The sequence below is a fragment of the Sapajus apella genome, unplaced genomic scaffold (genome assembly GCF_009761245.1).
Source record: "Sapajus apella isolate SASKATOON/1434 unplaced genomic scaffold, GSC_monkey_1.0 scaffold71, whole genome shotgun sequence".
Classification (NCBI taxonomy): domain Eukaryota; kingdom Metazoa; phylum Chordata; class Mammalia; order Primates; family Cebidae; genus Sapajus; species Sapajus apella.
In genome coordinates this window covers 5,244,608-5,252,251 of record NW_022437011.1, presented here as the reverse complement: position 1 = coordinate 5,252,251, position 7,644 = coordinate 5,244,608, and the positions used below count along the sequence as shown (strand labels likewise).

General features: G+C 41.1%; 1 long non-coding RNA gene across 1 annotated transcript in view; it reads right to left on the bottom strand.

Moving 5' to 3' along the window:
* Positions 1-4,905: 4,905 nt before the first annotated feature.
* Positions 4,906-7,644, bottom strand: part of LOC116531515 — an 8,693-nt gene continuing 5,954 nt past the window's right edge. The window contains exon 3 of the long non-coding RNA XR_004260466.1: positions 4,906-5,671. This is a non-coding gene — a long non-coding RNA (uncharacterized LOC116531515). The remainder of the gene's footprint in view (positions 5,672-7,644) is intronic.

Here is a 7,644-nt window from a genome sequence, read left to right as displayed (position 1 = left end):
CCCCCATGCTGTTCTTGTGATAGTGAGTTCTCATGAGATCTGATAGTTTTATAAGGGGCTTCCCCCTTTGCTAGGCACTCATTCTCTCTCCTGTCACCCTCTAGAGAGGTGTCTTCCACCATAATTGTAAGTTTACTGAGGCCTTCCAAGCCATATAGAACCATGAGTCAATTAAACCTCTCTTCTTTATAAACTACTCAGTCTCAGGTATTGCTTCATAGCAGCATGAGAATAAACTAATACAGCTCCCAGGTTTTTCAGCAAAGTATATGGATTTGAAATAGAATAGGGACTCCCAAGTGAGGAGTTAGAAAAGGAGACCACACACTTAAGAATGTCTAGGTTTTTCTGGAAAATTTGTTTATCTACAACAAAGACATATTAGGACGATGTTTATAAAGCTCATTAATATTACTAGGGATCAACTCTTAGAATTCATGACCCAAATCAGGGTTAGAAAAGTTTCATTTTATAGTCTGACTTTGATTGAATAGTAGAAGTTACTCAGAGTCCTGTTTTGGGGGAAAAACATGTCTGAGGCCCTATCTGGGCTCAATGAGAGAGAATGCTGTGATTGATTGATTTCTGTGGTGGGTGCTGAAATGAGAGAAGTTACATTATAAGTGTTAGGTGAATTGTCATCCCTGCCTTGATTTCCTTCATTTAGTCAGATGGGATGACTTTAATTATAAGACAGAAAATCAATTCAAATTGATTTAAGTATAAAAGGGAATTTATTATCTCAGGTAACTCAATAGGCTGGACTAAGGGCTTTTAGCTCATTTTGATCTGGGACCCAAATGACTCAGGACTGGGTTTCTCTTTCTTGGCACCTTTGATAATAATCATAATGATAATGATAATAGCAGCTAACACATATAACAGATGTTTCAGATGCTGTTTATAAGTACATTACATTTACTAATTCACTTAACCCTCAAAATGAGTCTATGAAGTGAAGCATAGAGATATTAAGTAACTTGCTCAGGACTGTGCAAGTGATGGACTTGGGATTACAATCCATGTAGTCTGTTTAGAATCCATGATGCTATTACCATTATTATCATGATCATTATCAAAGGTTCCAAGAGAGAGAAACCCAGTACTCTAAACCAGGCTTGGCAAACTATGGCCTGTGTGCCGAATCCTACCTGTGTCCATTCTTATAAAAAACTATTTTAAATAACTTTAAATGCATTTGTTTAGAACACAGATACACTCATGTATATATTGTCAGTAGATGATTTCATACTGCAATGACAGAGTTGAGCGTTTATAACAGAGACTATATGGCCGGCTACATTAGTCCATTTTCAGACTGTAATAAAGAACTAACTGAGACTGGGTAATTTATGAAGAAAGAGCTTTAATTAACTCACAGTTCTGCAGACTGTACAGGAAACATGGCTAGAGGCCTCAGGAAACTTACAATCATGGTGGCAGGTGAAGGGGAAGTAAGTAAACTTACTGTGGTGAAGCAGGAGAAAGAGCAAGCAAAGAGGGAAGTGTTACACACTTTTAAACAGTCAAATCTCATGAGAACTCACTATTATGAGAACAGAAAGGGGGAAATCCACTACCACAATTCAGTCAGCTCCCACCAAGTCCCTCCTTCAACACTGGAAATTACAATTCAACATGAGATTTGGGTGTGGACAAAAAGCCAAACCATATCATACCTCCTCTGGCCCCTCTCAGATCTCATGTTCTTTTCATATTTTATAACACAATCATGCCTTCCTAACATTCCCCCAAAGTCTTAACTTATTCTAGCATTAACTCGAAAGCCCAAGTCCTAAGTTTCATCTGAGACAAGACAAGCCCCTTCTACCTATGAACCTGTAAAATCGAAAACAAGTTAGTTATTTCCAAGATACAATGGGGTTACAGGCATTGTGTAAATGCCCCCATTAAAAAAGAGAGAAATTGGTCAAAACGAAGGGACTACAGGCCTCATACAAGTCCAAAATCCAGCAGGGAAGTCATTAAATCTTAAAGCTCCAAAATAATCTCCTTTGACTCCATGTCTCACATCCAGGCCACATTGATGCAAGGGTTGGGTTCCCAAGGCCTTGGGAATCTCTGCCTCTGTGGCTTCACAAGGGACAGCCCCCACAGCTGCTTTCATGGGCTAGTGTTGAGTGCTGTGGCTTTTCCAGGCATATGGTTCAAGCTGTTGGTGGATCTACCATTCTGGGGTCTAGAAGACCATGGCTCTCCTCTCACAGCTCCACTAGGCAGTGCCCCATTAGGGACTCTGTGTGGGGGCTCAGACCCAATCTTTCCCCTCTGTACTTTCCTGGTAGCTCCATGAGGGCTCTGCCCCTGCAGCAGACTTCTGCCTGAACATCCAGGCATTTCCATACATCCTCTGAAATCTAGGTGGAGGCTCCCAAACTTCAACTCTTGCCTTCTGCATACATACAGGCCCAATGCCATGTAGAAGCCACCAAAGCTTGGGGCTTGCACCTTCTGAAGCAATGGTTGGAGCTGTACTTTGGCCCCTTTTAGCCATGGCTGGAGCTGGAGTGATGGGATGCAGGGCACCACGTCCCAAGGCTGTAGAGAGCAGCAGGGCCCTGGGTATGGCCCAGGAAACCATTTTTCCCTCCTAGGCCTCTAGGCCTGAGGTGGGAGGGGCTGCTGTGAAGGTCTCTGAAATGCCTTGGAAATATTTCCCCCATTGTCTTGGCTATTAGCTATTAATGTTTGGCTCTTCTTTATGCAAATTTATGCAGCTTTAAATTCCTCCCCAGAAAATGGGTTTCTCTTTTCCACTGCATGATCAGGCTGCAAAATTTCCAAACTTTTATGTTCTGCTTTCCTTTTAAATATAAGTTCTAGTTTCAGGTCATTTCTTTGTTTATACAAATGAGAATAGGCTTTTAGAAGCAGCCAGGTCACATCCTGAATACTTTGCTGTTTAGAAATTTCTTCTGCCAGATACCCTAAATAATTTCTCTCAAGTTCAAAATTCCACAGAGCTCTAGAGCAGGGGCACAAAGCCACCAGTCTTTTTGTTAAAGCATAGCAAGAGTGACCCTTACTTTAGTTACCAATAAGCTCCTCATCTCTATCTGGGACCACCTCAGCCTGGACTTCACTTCCATGTTACAATCAGCATTTTGGTCACAGCCATTCAACAACTCTCTAGGAAGTTCCAAACTTTCCCTTAACTTCTTGTTGTCTTCTGAGCCCTCCAAACTGTAATGACTTCTGCCCATTACCTAGTTCCAAAGTTGGTTCCACATTTTCAGGTATCTGTATTGCAATGTCCCACTTCTCTGGCACCAATTTTCTATATTAGTCTGTTATCACACTGCTACAAAGAACTACCTGAGACTGGTTAGTTTATAAAGAAGACAGATTTAATTGACACACAGTTCTGCAGGCTGTACAGAAAGCATGGCTGGGAGGTGAAGGGGAAGCAGGCATGTCTTACAGGGCCAGAGAATGAGGAAGAGAGACCGAAGGGGGAGGTTTAACACACTTTCAAATAACCAGTTCTCATGAGAACTCACTCACTATCACAAGAACAGCCAGGGGGAAATTAGCTCCCATGATCCAATCACCTCCCACCAGGTCTGTCCCCCGACACTGGGAATTACAATTTGACATGAGATTCGGATGGGGACACACACATATTACCCACAAAGCTTAAAGTATTTACTATCTGCCCCTTTATAAGAAGAATTGACCAACCTTTGCCCTAAACCACTGTGATGTATTGGATTCTACCATTCCTAGGCTTCATATGGTGGCAAGACGGCTGCAGCTGCTCCCTTTCCTAATCCTTTTCTTTTCACATTCACAAAGAGCATATCCAGTTCACTGGCTCCTCAGATGAAGCCCTAGAATTGAGTCTTGCTTGCCCTGATTGGCCTGATTTAGGTCATCACTGAACTACCCAGCCCCCCTGCTCCATTCCTGAAGCTAAGAATGAAGTCAGCTTCATTCAAAGTAGGTGGCTGGAGGTCAAGAAAGAGTGTTCCACCCTAAGACGACATCTAGAGAGCTTACTGTGGGAAAAGCATCAGAATTCAGGGTAGTAAAAACAAATATTGATGGTATTAATAATGGCCTGTTTAGTGCATTTGCTTATTTAATGACATAAATATAAATATTTGATGTAAACGGAAATATTTCAGTAACATTCCAGATGGCTATGCAGGAAGATGACATTTCCACTCACATCTCTCATGAGAGGCTGGGTGCTAATCAGTGGCTACAAGGATTGTCAATAAAAAGATAATTGAAAGTGAGAGAGCGAGGAAGAATTCTGAAAGGAGAGAAGTTGAACCTATACCCAACCGCTAATTTGAGCACTAGTTCTCTTTCAGCCAAAGCTGCTGCAACCTTTGTAACTTTCCTTTTTCCTGTTATGTATGCATTTCTTGTTTTTTTTTTTTTTGCCTGGTCCAGCTGCCAGTATGGTACTAACTTAATATTTTCTTCTTGAGTCACAGTCATTGTCATAAATATACAGTGATGCAGTGATTTCAGGGTTTGTGACAGGCATTTGGGGCTGTTTTCCCCAAAAAGACTAATTCATGTTGTTTGGGTGTTTGGTCCCTCTGTTAGCCATTTTTTTTTTTTTTTTTTGAGACGGAGTCTTGCTGTGTCGCCCAGGCTGGAGTGCAGCGGTGCATGACGCAATCTTGGCTCACTGCAACCTCCAACTCCCTGGTTCAAGTGATTCTTCTGCCTCAGCCTCCAGAGTAGCTGGGATTACAGTCATGCACCACCATGCCCAGTTAATTTTTGTATTTTTAGTAGAGATGGATTTTCACCATGTTGGCCAGGATGGTCTCAATCTCCTGACCTCATGATCCACCTGCCTCGGCCTCCCAGGGTGCTGGGATTACAGGCGTGAGCCACTGCACCCGGCCTCTGTTAGCCTTTTAATTATCTTTTTATGAAGTAAAATACACAAATAGAAAATCACAGAAAAGAAATATAGAACTTAATGAATTATCATAGGGAAAATCTTTTAAAATGGTAAATTTGTAGTGTGTCAGCCCCCCTAAAGCTCCTCTGAATGCCTCCATCAGGAGGGATTCATACTCCCTTATTTCCCTAAAAGACCACCATTGTCATTAATTCTAAAGTAACCACTTTCTTGCTTTTCTTCAGAGTTTTACCACCTAAGCACCAGCCTAAACACTATAGTCTTGTTTTACACGTTTGTGAATTTTATGTATTTGTAAAGCATATATTATTTTGTCTGGTTTCTTTTTCTCAACCTCATATTTGTAAGACTTGTCAGGTTGCTGTGTGAAATTATCACTCATGCCTTTTCATTGATGGTATTCCATTTTGTGGGAATAACATATTGTTTTGTTCTACCATCGATGGTCATTTGCATTATTTCCTAATTTTAGTATTTGTGAATAGTGTGCTATGAATTTGTCTCCTGGGGTACGTGTATGTGCATCTGTTGGATATAGACTTAGAAGTGGGTCATAGGGTATAACATAGGGTATTATATATATTGCTATATATTATGATTGATTGATTTGATTGATTTACTGGGTTATAGAGTCTGAGCATCTAATATTACTAGATAATGTCAAAGAGTATTCTGAAGTGTGCTGGGTTGTGATCATGCCAGCAGTGTATGAGAGTTCCAGCTGTAACATGTCTTTGCCCACATTTGTTAGTGTCAATCCTTCTCATTATGTTCACTGATTATTTTTTATTTTTTATTTTTTTCCCATTTATTTATTTTATTGCATTTTACATTTTGGGGTACATGTGAAGAACATGCAAAATTGTTGCATAGGAACACACGTGGCAGTGTGATTCACTGTCTTCCTCCCCATCACTTACATCTGGCATTTCTCCCCTTGCTATCTCTCCCCAGCTTCCCACCCCCCACCGTCCCTCCCCTATTTCCCCCCAACTGACCCCAGTGTGTAGTGCTCCCCTCCCTGTGTCCATGTGTTCTCATTGTTCAACACCCGCCTATGAGTGAGAACATGCGGTGTTTGATCTTCTGCTCTTCTGTCAGTTTGCTGAGAATGATGGTTTCCAGGTTCATCCATGTCCCTACAAAGGACCCAAACTCATCGTTTTTGATGGCTGCATAATATTCCATGGTGTATATGTGCCACATTTTCCCTATCCAGTCTATCGTCGATGGGCATTTGGGTTGGTTCCAGGTCTTTGCTATTGTAAACAGTGCTGCAATGAACATTCGTGTACACGTGTCCTTATAGTAGAACGATTTGTAATCCTTTGGATATATACCCAGTAATGGGATTGCTGGGTCAAATGGAATTTCTATTTCTAGGTCCTTGAGGAATCGCCACACTGTCTTCCACAATGGTTGCACTAATTTACACTCCCACCAACAGTGCAAAAGTGTTCCTATTTCTCCACATCCTCTCCAGCATCTGTTGTCTCCAGATTTTTTAATGATTGCCATTCTAACCGGCATGAGATGGTATCTCAGTGTAGTTTTGATTTGCATTTCTCTGATGACCAGTGATGATGAGCATTTTTTCATATGTTTGTTGGCCTCACGTATGTCTTCTTTTGAGAAGTGTCTGTTCATATCCTTTGCCCACTTTTGAATGGGCTTGTTAGTTTTTTTCTTGTAAATCTGCTTTAGTTCTTTGTAAATTACGGATATCAGCCCTTTGTCAGATGGGTAAACTGCAAAAATTTTTTCCCAATCTGTTGGTTGCCGATTCACTCTAATGATTGTTTCTTTTGCTGTGCAGAAGCTGTGGAGTTTGATTAGGTCCCATTTGTCTATTTTGGCTTTTGTTGTCAATGCGTTTGGCGTTTTGGTCATGAAGTCCTTGCCTACACCTACGTCCTGAATGGTTTTGCCTAGATTTTCTTCTAGGGTTTTTATGGTGTTAGGTCTTATGTTTAAGTCTTTAATCCATCTGGAGTTAATTTTCGTGTAAGGTGTCAGGAAGGGGTCCAGTTTCTGCTTTCTGCACATGGCTAGCCAGCTTTCCCAACACCATTTATTGAACAGGGAATCCTTTCCCCATTGCTTGTTTTTGTCTGGTTTGTCAAAGATCAGATGGTTGTAGATATGTTGTGTTGCCTCCGAGACCTCTGTACTGTTCCATTGGTCTATATCTCTGTTTTGGTACCAGTACCATGCTGTTTTGATTACTGTAGCCTTGTAGTATAGTTTGAAGTCTGGTAGTGTGATGCCCCCCGCTTTGTTCTTTTTGCTTAGAATTGACTTGGCTATGCGGGCTCTCTTTTGGTTCCATATGAAGTTTAAGGTGTTTTTTTCCAGTTCTGCAAAGAAGGTCATTGGTAGCTTGATGGGGATAGCATTGAATCTGTAAATTACTTTGGGCAGTATGGCCATTTTCACGATATTGATTCTTCCTAACCATGAACATGGGATGTTTCTCCATCTGTTTGTGTCCTCTCTTATTTCGTTGAGCAGTGGCTTGTAGTTCTCCTTGAAGAGGTCCTTTACATTCCTTGTTAGTTGTATTCCTAGGTATTTTATTCTCTTTGTGGCAATTGTGAATGGAAGTTTGTTCTTGATTTGGCTCTCTTTAAGTCTGTTACTGGTGTATAGGAATGCATGTGATTTTTGCACATTGATTTTGTATCCTGAGACTTTGCTGAACTTGCTTATCAGTTTCAGGAGGTTTGGGGCTGAGA